The following is an 11,941-nucleotide window of genomic DNA, read 5'->3' as shown; positions in this document are numbered from 1 at the left end:
CACTGCTCTGAGGGAAAGGATATTCTGCAGCCGAATGACCCTCTGAGAGAGAAAAAAAATTCTCCTTATCTCAGTCTTAAATGGGAGATACCTAATTTTTAAACTGTGTCCCCTAGTCCTGTTTCCCCCCCCCCCCGCCACCACATAGGGAAACATCCTTTCAGTATCCACTCTGCCTAGTCCCCTCAGGATCTTATATGTTTCAGTAAGTCACCTCTCACTCTTCTAAACTCCAGTGGGTACAGGCCCAACCCGTTCAACCTTTCCTCATGAGTGAATCCTTTCGTCCCAGGAATCAGTCAAGTGAACCTATTCTGAGCTGCTTCTAATGTATTTATATCCTTCCTTAAGTAAAGGGGCTCAAGCTGTACACAGTGCTACAGGTATGGTCTCACTAAGGCCCGGTATAGTTGTAGCAACGCTTCACTACCTTTATACCTGATTCCCCCTACAATAAACATCACATTTCATTTTCCTCCCTAATCACTTGCTGTACCTGTATACTAACTTTTTAACTACCATGTTAACATGCCAAATTTATCTACCATACATTCAGTCCCTTCATCCAAGTAACTGATATGGATTGTAAATGGTTAAGAACCCAGCACCGATCTAGTAACAACTTGCCAAACCAAAAGTGACGCATTTATTCAAACTCTCTGCTTTCTGATAGCTAGCCAATCCCCTATACATGCTAATACACCATGAGCTCTTACCTTTGATGCAGCTCCTCATCAAATTGCCTGTTGGGAATCCAAGTACCCCATGGCCTAAATTTAACGCACCGAGTTCAGGCGCGCGCCCAACCTGAGTAAACGTAAAATTGCGCGAAATGACGTCGGGCATGCGATATTGAGGCCGGCAGGTGCGTGCGGGAGTCAGAGCTGAGCCCGCCAACAATTAAAGGGCCGATTTAGCAATATTTTGCGTTGCCTGTGCAATTTTGCGCTCACTGCACAGGCAGAATGGGCAGGTGGGCAGCATGTTGTTATCAAACTGACACCCAAGGGCGGAAGGGCGGGATAAAATGCCCCCGAGGCACAAGTGCTTTCATTTATTTGTGATTTTGCTGCTGTCGTATTTCTGAGTTTTGCCAGATTTCCTTCTGATTGCGCTGGCTTTCTAAGCTGGTTCACCTATAAACCTGTGCCAAAGTTCCAACTAAACACATCAGCCTGTACGAACCACAGGGAACATTTACAAAAGATTTGGCCCCAGAAATCCATGGCCATTTGGCATTTACCGCTGTAATTATATGGGGAAGGAGGGTGGTTGAGCTGAGGGTTAGGGGCTCTCTGAACGTCAGACTGCCCATGACTCAGGACTTCATTATGACCCAGCACTCAGATACTGCTGATTTGTCACTGGAGATGCTCCGAATGACCCAGCAGTAGATGTGGAATATGACCCTATCCCTGCATAATTAAAAACAGTTTTTAAAAATGATTTTCCCACAGAAAGGAACAATACCACACTTTGTTTGTAGCCCCCAGCAGCCTCTCCCTCACTTCATCCCCCACCTTGGCCACCAGCCTGAGATGTACCACCTCAGCCGGGCAGTCCAGAGCTACTGCAATAGCAGGTAGACCAGATGCACCCTAATGGCATGGGTGTCTACCACATTGGAGCATTCTGCTCTCTGGAGATCTGTAGGTTATGGGTTCAATTCCCACTCCAGTGAGTTGAGCACATGAGCTTACAGTCCCAGTGCATCCCTGAGAGAGTGCTGCGCTGTCGGTGGTGCCAGTGTTCAGGTGAGACGTTAATCTGGGACCACCTCTACCCTCTCAGATGGATGTAAAAGATCCAACATTGCTGACTATGGGAGCTTGCTGTGTGCAAATTGGTTGGCCAGCACATTCTCCACATTATAGCAGTGAGCACACTTCAAAAAGCAGTGAGACACTCTGGAACATCCTGAAGTCATGAAAGCTGCTGGAGAAATGCTTAGTCCTTAATTTTTCTTTCTCTATTGATGTGAGTGGATGAAGAGAACTCCCCTCCCCATCTCTTTCCCCCCTCCCCCTACTCACAACTTCCTCACTGCTGCCACAAAGTTTAGTTGGGTCAGTGGCAGATGCTGGGCATGACCTGTAGGTTTTCAAATAAATGACTATATACAAATACATTGAGTCAGTGAAGATTTTAGCCAGGATCAGTTCATAGCTGAAAAGCTGCGGTATTAACACCAAATCCGTTCCCGTGTTATAGGACCGGTCTGTTTTTCCACTGGAGGTTTAATTGAAGTTACTAAAGTCATGGGGGAAAGCAATGGACCCGGCGCCTGACTCGTTCCCACCCCCGCTCACACTATCAGGCCAACTGGAAGACGAGGTTCATGCTGGGTTGGGCCTTAATTGACCACCCAGCGTGAAATCACGTTGAGAACGCAATCTCGCCTGGGAGTGTATCCAACATCCACTTCCGGGCGCGAGGTAAGTGTGAAATTCAGGTCCATACCTACAGGCCCCCTTTATCCACATTGCTTGTTACTTCCTCAAAGAACTCTAAGACTTAGTCAAACACGATTCCTCCTTTCTAAAACCATGTTGACTCTGCCTGATTGTATTATGATTTTCTAAACATCCTGTTACTACCTCTTTAATAATGGGTTCTAACCTTTTCCCTGTGACAGATGTTAAGTCAATTAGCCTATAGTTTCCTTCTTTCTGTCTCCACCCCTTCTTGAATAGAGGTGCCACATTTGCAGCTTTCCGATCTGCTGGGGCCTTTCCAGAATCTGGGGAATTTTGGAAGGTCACATCCAATGCATCGACAATCTCAGCATCCACTTCTTTTAAGACCCTGGGATGCAGGCCATGAGGCCCAGGGAACTTGTCAGCCTTTATTCTAATGGTTTTCCTTGTAACTTTTCTCTAGTGATTGTGATTATTTTAAGTTTGTCCTTCCCTTTTATCTCTTTATTTTCAAGTATTCTTGGGATTTTTTTTGTCATCTACATTGACAGAAAATACCTTTTCAACACGTCTGCCTTTTCCAAGGTTTCCCATTATTCTCGCCAGTCTTGAGCTCCAAGGGACCAACACTCAATTTAGCTACTCTGCTCCTTTTAAAATATTTGTAGAAACACTTATTAACTGTTGTTATATTTCTAGCTGGCTTTCACACAGCCCCTAATTTCTCACTCCTTATTCTTTTTTAATCTTTCTTTGCTGGTTTCTAAAATCTGTCCAATCTTCTGACCCACCACTAATATTCGCAGTATTGTGTGCTTTTTCTTTCAATGTAATAATGTCCTGAACTATCTTAGTTAGCCATGGATGGTGCATCCTTCTCACAGAGCCTTTCTTTCTTCATGTAATATAGGGAGAAAAGAGTTTTAGGGCTGTCTTCACTAATTTTAGGATAAAAGCAAAATACTGCGGCTGCTGGAAACCTGAAACAAAAGCAGAAAATGCTGGAAAAACTCAGCAGGTCTAACAGCATCGGTGGCCCTTTTGAGCCTTACAATTCATACGGACTCAAAATGTCAACTCGGTTTCTCTCTCCACAGATGCAGTCAGACCTGCTGAGTTTTTCCAGCCTCTTCTGTTTTTGTTTCACTAATTTTAGTTCTGGCGTAGGGTTGAGGAGAAAGTGTGATGCATGAATGCTTCAGGCATCCACAGTAATTTCAGTCATGTTACAGAGGAGGGCACCCTGCAAGATACAAATGTGACACATTGGCCAGGAAAGCCTGGCTGTGAGTGCACTGATACCGTGAGAGAGAGAGAGAGAGGATTGAAGATGAGGAAAAGGCCTGGGCTTATAGTGAAAACTAAGTCCTGTCTTCCGAAGACCTGGCAGGGTAGATGCTGAGAGACTGGTTCTCCTGGCTGGAGAATCTGGTTCTATGGGTCTTAGTGTCAGGATAAGGGGTTGGCCATTTATAGAATCATGGACTGGTTACAGCACAGAGGGAAGCCATTCGGCTAATCATGTCCATGTGGCTCTCAAAGATCTACTCAGCTATTTCCACTCCTCTGCCTGTTCCCTGCAGCCCTCCAGATGTTTTCGCTTTCGATAATTATCCAACTCCCTTTTGAAAACCATGATTGAATCTGCCTCCATCACACTCTCAGGCAGTGAATTCCAGACCCTAACCACTTGCTGTGTGAAACTGTTTCTCTTCATTGTTACCATTGGTTCTTTTGCCAATGACCTTAAATCAGTGTCCTCTGGTTTTTGACCTTTCTACCAATGGGAACAGTTTCTATCTACTCTGTCCAGACACCTTGTGATTTTGAACACCTTTATTAAATCTCCTCTCAAATTTCTCTTTAAAGAGAAAACCCCAGCTTCTCCAATCTATCCTCATAACTGAAGCCCCTCATTCCCAAAACCATTCTCATAAATCTTTTCTGCATTCTCTCTATTGCCTTCACATCCTTCCTAAAATGTGGTGCCCAGAACTGGACACAATAATCCAGCTGAGGTTAAACCAGTTTTTATAAAGGTTCATCATAGCTTTTTGTTTTGTTCTCTATGCCTGTATTTACAAAACCCAAGACCCTGTTTGCTTTATGAGCCACTTTCTCAATCTGCTCTACCACCATCAACAATTTGTGCACATATATACTCAGGCCCTCTGTTTCTGCACCTCTTTGAGAGTTGTATCTTTATGTGATATTGCTTCTCTTTGTCCTGGCTACAATTCGATGCATTCAATTTCATCTGCCATGTCTCTGCCTATCACTGTTCAGCATACTGTTGTTCCAAGCTTTGTGTCATCTGCAAATGTTGGAGTTGTGCCCTGTACATCCGGGTCTGGATCATTTAGGACTGAGATGAGGAGAAATTTCTTCACTCAGAAATTTGCGAATCTTTGGAAATCTCTCCCCCAGAAAGCTGTGGATGCTCAGTTGTTGAGTATATTCAGATCAATAGATTTTTTGGACTCTGGGGGAATCATGTGGTATGGGGTTGAGGTGAGAATGTGGAATTGAGATAAAAGATCAGCCATGATCTTTCTGAATGACAGAGCTGCTTATCACTCATTTGGACAACTACTTCTATTTCTTATGTTCTTCTGGTTAGTGAGCTTTCTGAAGCCATTTAGAATAGCAGAGAGCCCTGCATTAGTGTTATCAAAAGGTACTTTATGAATGGAAGTTATTTTTTTCCCCTGTACTTCCTTTAGAACAGGACACAAGAAGATAAGAAATAGGAGCAGAGGTTGTTTCTGGAGCAAATGGGATTACGTGGAGATGTGATAGAAGTGTACAAAATCATGACAGGTCTGAATAAGAGAGACAAGGAGGAACTTTTCCCATTAGCTGATGGTACAAGGACAGGGGGATACAGATTTAAGGTTTTGGACAAGTGATACAGGGTGGGTTTGAGAAAGAACCGTTTTATGCAGCAAGCGGTAATGACTTGGAACTCAATGATTTCAAAAAGGAACCTGGTTCAAAACTTGAGAGAAATAAGCTTGAAGGGCTACAAAGCTAAAGTGGAGGAATGGGAATGAATGGATTGCTCTACAGGGAGCTGGCATGGAGTTGACTGGCCGAATGCCTCCTCTGTATTGTAATTACATAACTCTATAAACATATCCCATTGCATATTGATGCTTGTTTCAACAAACTTAGTCATTTGCCAATGGTTTTGGAAAGGAAAGCAGTTGTGCATAATGTAGAGTTCATTTGGTCTGTTCCTGTTGATTGATCTGTGCTCACTGTGATTGACTGGTTAAGCCTGGGCAATGGACTCCAAAAACTAAACAAATCTGCAGACAGAGCTGGAAGCCTGAGCTAGAAGCATGTAGTAGACATTTAAAAGCGCTGTAAATAAACCTGTTGCACTCAAAGAAACTGGTGTCATCTCTGCCTAGAACCAAGATATAAAATTTACAACAAATACATCATCCTTTTTAATTGGTACTGAATAATACAGAATAAAAACAATTCTATAATTTAAGTTTCCACTTGGTAGAAAAGCAATTATGGAGAACAAGGGCAGAACTATTGCTAAGACAACAACAGGTGTTATATGGTACTTGTTAACTCAAAGAAAATGTGTTTGTCAAGTAAAGAAAGCTGAATTTATTGATAAGTTTATGTCAACTGAATATGTCTTTTAGGGAGTTGTATTTATTTGTAATTTGCAATCAGGGATGGGCAATAAATTCTGGCATGGCCAAAAACACCCACACCCTGTGAAAGATATTTTAAAAATTTATATATTTGTATAATGTAGAAAAATATGGATTGGCAAAGGAGGTGAGAGTGATGACTAATAGAGCAGTGATTGGATTTATAAGCACTTTGGAATGTTGTAATATATCAGAAGTACCACATACATTCAAATTGTTGTAAGGACCTAAGATAATGATCTGAGAAGTGTAACAGATTTGAATTCCCAAACAACAACCATTATATATGGATGTTTAAGTATTACCTTTTTAAGTGTTGGGTCACAGTCTGATTTCTCTAAATGTAGGGTTAGTGCTTAAAGCCATCTACCAACTTTCAGTAAAGTATAGCAAAGAACAGTAAACCCTTTCAGAATTAAAATCTAACCTTGACAAGATGTGAAGGGCTTTGGGGAGTTGCAGAGGTTTACCAGAATGGCCCCAGGATTGAGGGGGTTTTAGCTACAAGGTTAAGTTGGAGAAGCCAGTGTTATATTCCTTAGAGGGGAAGATCTGACAGAAGTATAGAAGATTATGACAGGTTTAGGTAAGGTAGACTAGGAAAAACTGCTCCCATTGGCTGATGGGTACAGGGCCAAGGAACACAGATTTAAGGTTCTGGGCAAGAGTTTCAGGGGGAATGTGATGAAGAACATTTTTACTCAGTGAGTGGTAATGACCTGGAACTCATGCCCATGAGAGTGGTGGAAACAGAAACAATTAATGAGTTAAAATGAAGGAAATTTGAAGGAAATAAACTTTCAGGGCTACGTGGATAGGGTGGATTACACCACAAAGAGCCAGCATGGATTCTATGGGCCAAATAGTCTCTTTCTATTCAGTAAGTGATGCCGTGATTCTAAGAGTAAGAAACAGAATTTAGTTAAATTTTGGAAAGTGCTGATTAAAAATAACTCACTCTGTTCAGGAAACAGTTTGCTGATTAAAAACTCAGCAAACAGAAATAGCATGGCTCTGAACAATGCACTTACCTCAGAGAGAAGAAGATCTCCTTTAATAGTTGTCAGAACACGCGAGACTAAGACAAAAAAAAACACTTAAAAAAAATTATGGATCAAACTTGTCAGAAAACTGTGTAAAAGGAGAAGGAGCTGTGCTGTACCAGGAGAAGCAATCATCATGGAAAACCAACATGAAGGAGAGGCAGTAGACAAAGATGAGGAAGAATCACTTCAATAGACACTACAGGCTTTCTCCACTATTGGGAACATAATGCAGGGAGTTATATGGTAATTACAAGCTCATAGAAAAAGAGTTTGTACAGTAACTGTTAGAGAGTTGATCTTCCAGGCAACTTTTCTTGGTGGACACATTTAAGTTTATTTACAAGGCGGCAGCAGCAACTACACGTGTGCATCAAACTCCATAACTAAAGAAGACCTCTTTCCGAGAGGTTCCCCGTGCTGCTAACTCATTGGTTTATACAGATCATGTGATTTACAGCACAGGATTATTCTTAAAACTACATTCCTATGTTTATCAAGACTATAATTACTAGCTTTCCCCCTCCCCCCTTTAACTTTTCTGTACATTTTGTATTTACAAGGATATTTATCACATGACATTACAATCTGATCATGAAATTCATCATGAGACCATAAGACAGGAGCAGAAATTAGGCCATTCAGCCCATCGAGTCTTCTCCACCATTCAATCATGGCTGATAAGTTTCTCAACCCCATGAATCATGAATGAAATTACAAGTTCAGTCTTTCAGAGGTTTCCTGATCCGTGTGGAATGTCACAGATCCATGACTTCAGATTCCTTGGCAGGAAACACATTCTCTGGAACTGCATTAACATCAGGTACCTCATTAGGCGCAGGCAGTTCAGTGTCTTCCACTTAGACAGAGACATCGGGCATGTCTGTCCTTAGCTGAGCAACTTCAACAGGAACCACTGGGTCATGTTTACAGGTGGAACATCATTTTGTTGGGGTATCTCCCTTTTTCTTAAATGAACCACATGCTGACGTGTGATCTGGCCCTCCACTTCCACATGGTACAACAATGGCCCAGTCACAGAGCTTACTTTACCAGCTAACCACATCGGTCCTCCACTGAATTTCTTTACATATACTACTTCTCCAACAGTAAATTGTCTCTCATGGCTATGAAATCATGAGTTGCTTTTTGGTTCCCTTGACTTTTTTCCACCTTCCCCTCCAAATTGGGAAGGATCAGGCTTAGTCTTGTCCGAAGATGGCACCTCATCAGTAATTCTACATCCTCTTCCTATGTGTCTTATTCTTTTTCCCACAGAGTTTACTCTCAGCCTTCTTTCTGACTTCACTGTTGGGCAGACTTCTCTCAGGTGAAATCTGAACTTGTCTTAGTTTAGTAGTTGAGCTACGTATGACTTCATTATCTACTCACATCTTGGAAAGTTCTACTTGGAAAGTCTTTTGCTTTCAAAGCCTCTTTAGGTTCATTCAGCTGATTCTTCAGCTCTTCTGTCTCCTCCTTGTATCTGTTGGCTTCCTCCTGGAACCTTGAACGTTGCTGCATCTTCTCTGCCAACTGGTTCTTCAGTTTGTTCAGAGTGACATTAAATTCTTCCTGTTTCTCTTCATAATTTTCCAGAGGTGCAAACTTTGACCTCAGGGATCCTTGTAGTGTGTGTGAAAGTCTCTCAACAGGTTTTCCTTTTCTTTGTGAAACTCATTCACTTCATCTTGAATTCTGTCATTCAGCAGAGTCCCCTTGGGTTTCTTCTGCTGTTCTTCAATGTCAGTCTTCATTTCTTCAGGTTACTGAGTGGCTACACAATTCTTTTTCATCCTGTTGTGGTCCTTGGACTCTCCAGGCTCTTTCTGAAATACCTTGCCTGGTCCCTCTTTCAACTCAGGAACTCTTCCAGCTTCCTTTTGAAATCTCACTGGCCAATCAAGATTAATTTCGCTCAACCAATTTTGACCTAGAAGGCTTGGTCCTCTGCCTTCTAATAGCATCATTCGTAGATGTGCAGTTTGGTTCTATAATGAACTGTTACTCGGGTGATACCTTTTCCCTGTATTTCTTCCCCTTTGTACATTTTTAACTTGACAGATGTTTGTTCAACATTTAATTGTTGATCACCTTTATTTAGATATCCGAAAGTGTGTTCCCCTATTACAGTGGTAGAAGCACCCATGTCTACTTCCATTTTCAAGGGTTTACCATTCACTTGCAATGTGACAATAATTGGCTCTGTCTTCCCAACTTTCATGTTGAATAATGAATTAATGTCAGAATTTGCTGTTTCTGGCTCTTCCACACTATAGACTTCATTGGACTTCGATTATTGCCTGGAGGCCTATTTAAATCCCACTTTGCAATGTTTCAATATGTGTCCACCTCTTGTGACAAAAATAATACTCTACCTTTTTAAATAGCCAGTTGTTAGGAGTATGATTGTTTCCATGTTGATAAAAATTAGTTTTCGACTTTGCTGCTAAGCTGTTTCCTCTATGTTTTCGAGTAGCGGGGGCTGTTTCCTGCTTCATGGCGGAGCCTCAACTTTTTGTCCCGCTTTTGGCTGACTGTTCTGGCCCAACTAGGGAAATAGTACCGTTTTGCGCACCTTGAATTGCTTGAGAATCCCTTATAGCGCTTTCCATCGCAAGTGCTATTTCTAACGCTTTCTTAAAATCAAGATCCCCTTCAGCCAGCAATCTTCGCTGAGTAGCATCCTCCTGCACACAACATACCAAATGATCTCTGAGCATGTTATTCAGGGTTTCACCAAAATCACAATATTCCGTTAGTTGTTTTAATTTCGCCACGTAGGTAGCAATAGTCTCTCCTGGGGCTCTATTCCGTGAATTGAACCTGAACCTCTGCTTTGTGACTGAGGGCTTGGGTTGAAAATGTCCTTTAATGAGGTCTACTAATTCACTGAAGGTCTTTGACTCTGGGGCACTGGGGGCCATCAAGCTTCAAATTAAGCAGTGGTTTTGCTCCCACGAATACTCAGGAGAATTGATCTCCTCTTTTCCTTCCCTGTAATTTTGTCAGCTTGAAAGTAGAACGCAAGACATCCTATATATTGAGGCCAGTCATCTGTGGCTGGCTCAAAGGGATCGATTCTGCCAAACTGTGGCATCTCGGATGAGTTTATCTTCCTTTCTTTTTAATTGTCTCAGATACTCACAATTTCTGGGCAAGGGACAGTACTGGATCTGGTTTATCCTCATCACCAGTTTGTTGTAGAGTTGATTTTCCAGACAACTTTTCCTGGTGGACACATTTAACTTTATTTACAAGACAGCAGCAGCAACTACGTGCATACATCCCACTCTATAGCTAATGAAGAACTCTCCCTTAGAGGTTCCCTGCTCTGCTAACTCATTGGTTTACATAGATCATGTGATTTTATAACACAGGATTATTCTTAAAGCTACAGTCCAATGTTTATCAAAGCTATAATAACTACAGTAACGAAACCCACAAATATTGATAAGGTTATGTCAACTGCATTTGCCTTATAGGGAATTGGATTTTAAAGGGGAGACAGTGACATACTGTCATAGCAAAAATATCACTGGACTAGTAATCCAGAGATGCAGGCTAATGGTCTGGGGACATAGGTTCAAATCCCACCAAATCCCAAATTCCATAGCTGGTGGAATTTAAATTCAATTAATAAATTTGGAATTGAAAGCTAATCTCAATAATGGTGACCATGACATGGTTCATTAATGCCCCTTTAGGGAATGAAATCTGCCACCCTTGCCCTGGTCTGGCCTCCATATGATTCTGGATCCACAGCAATGTGGTTGATTCTTAACTGCCCTCTGAACTAGCCTAGCAAGCCACTCAGTTCAAGGGAAATTAGGGTTGACAAACAAATACTGGCACATTCCATGAAAGAATAAAAAAGTTCTTATATAATTGTATAATGGAGAAATGTGTGGGTTGTCATGCAAAGGAGGTGAAAGTAATGAATGATAAGATCAAGATGATCTCATTAACCTGCAATTGTTTCCTTAAATTTTAGGCCCTCTAGCCGTCACCCCTCACATTCCATCACCACCACTCGCCCCCGACCTAATTCCTATGTCTCTTCCATACCCACATGCCAACCCATGCCCCAGAGCCACCCCATGGCCCCTTAAATTCCCTACGAAACTTAATGCCAATCTTTGTCCCCCCACCTCCCACCCACCCACCACACCCTTAGACTTTCCATGCGAATTCACCCAGTATTGACCATGGACAAACTTTAGGAGCCATATTGAGATGAAATAGAATAAATGTCCAAGTATCTATTACAGCCTTTACTATTGAAAAATACTCCCATTCATGAAAGCTCGTTCAAAACTTTTAAATCCACTCAGGTACTTAATCCTTAACGAAAGCAATTGACTTGTATTCATAACTCTACATCAAAGACAGTTAATCTTTTAATAACTCCTTTGATATTTCAATCAAATTGTGAACTCAGGACCCCATGCTAAGATAATTATAAGTTGAGGAAAGCAGCCAAGCATTAATAATTAACTCATTATAGCCCTTGGGAAAATGTCAAAAAATTGATATTGTAAATGCAAAAACAATTTTTTTCAACTCTCATTGACACAGGCAGCCTTTTTTAATTTTTAAAGGGCTGTGGATTTAAATAACTTCACACCTTGAGTATTTTTAAACCTTTCACTGACACAGGCAACATATTTAAAAAAAAAATTAAATACCTAGGGATTTAAATAACTTCACAGCTTGACTGATGTAACTCCTGGTTTTGATTTAGCAAAGAATATTTGCCTAGCATCAAATATTGGAGGAATTGAAATGTATTTTGTCTCATTTG

The sequence above is a fragment of the Carcharodon carcharias genome, chromosome 18 (assembly GCF_017639515.1).
Source record: "Carcharodon carcharias isolate sCarCar2 chromosome 18, sCarCar2.pri, whole genome shotgun sequence".
Classification (NCBI taxonomy): Eukaryota; Metazoa; Chordata; class Chondrichthyes; order Lamniformes; family Lamnidae; genus Carcharodon; species Carcharodon carcharias.
Note: the sequence above shows the minus strand (reverse complement) of the source record.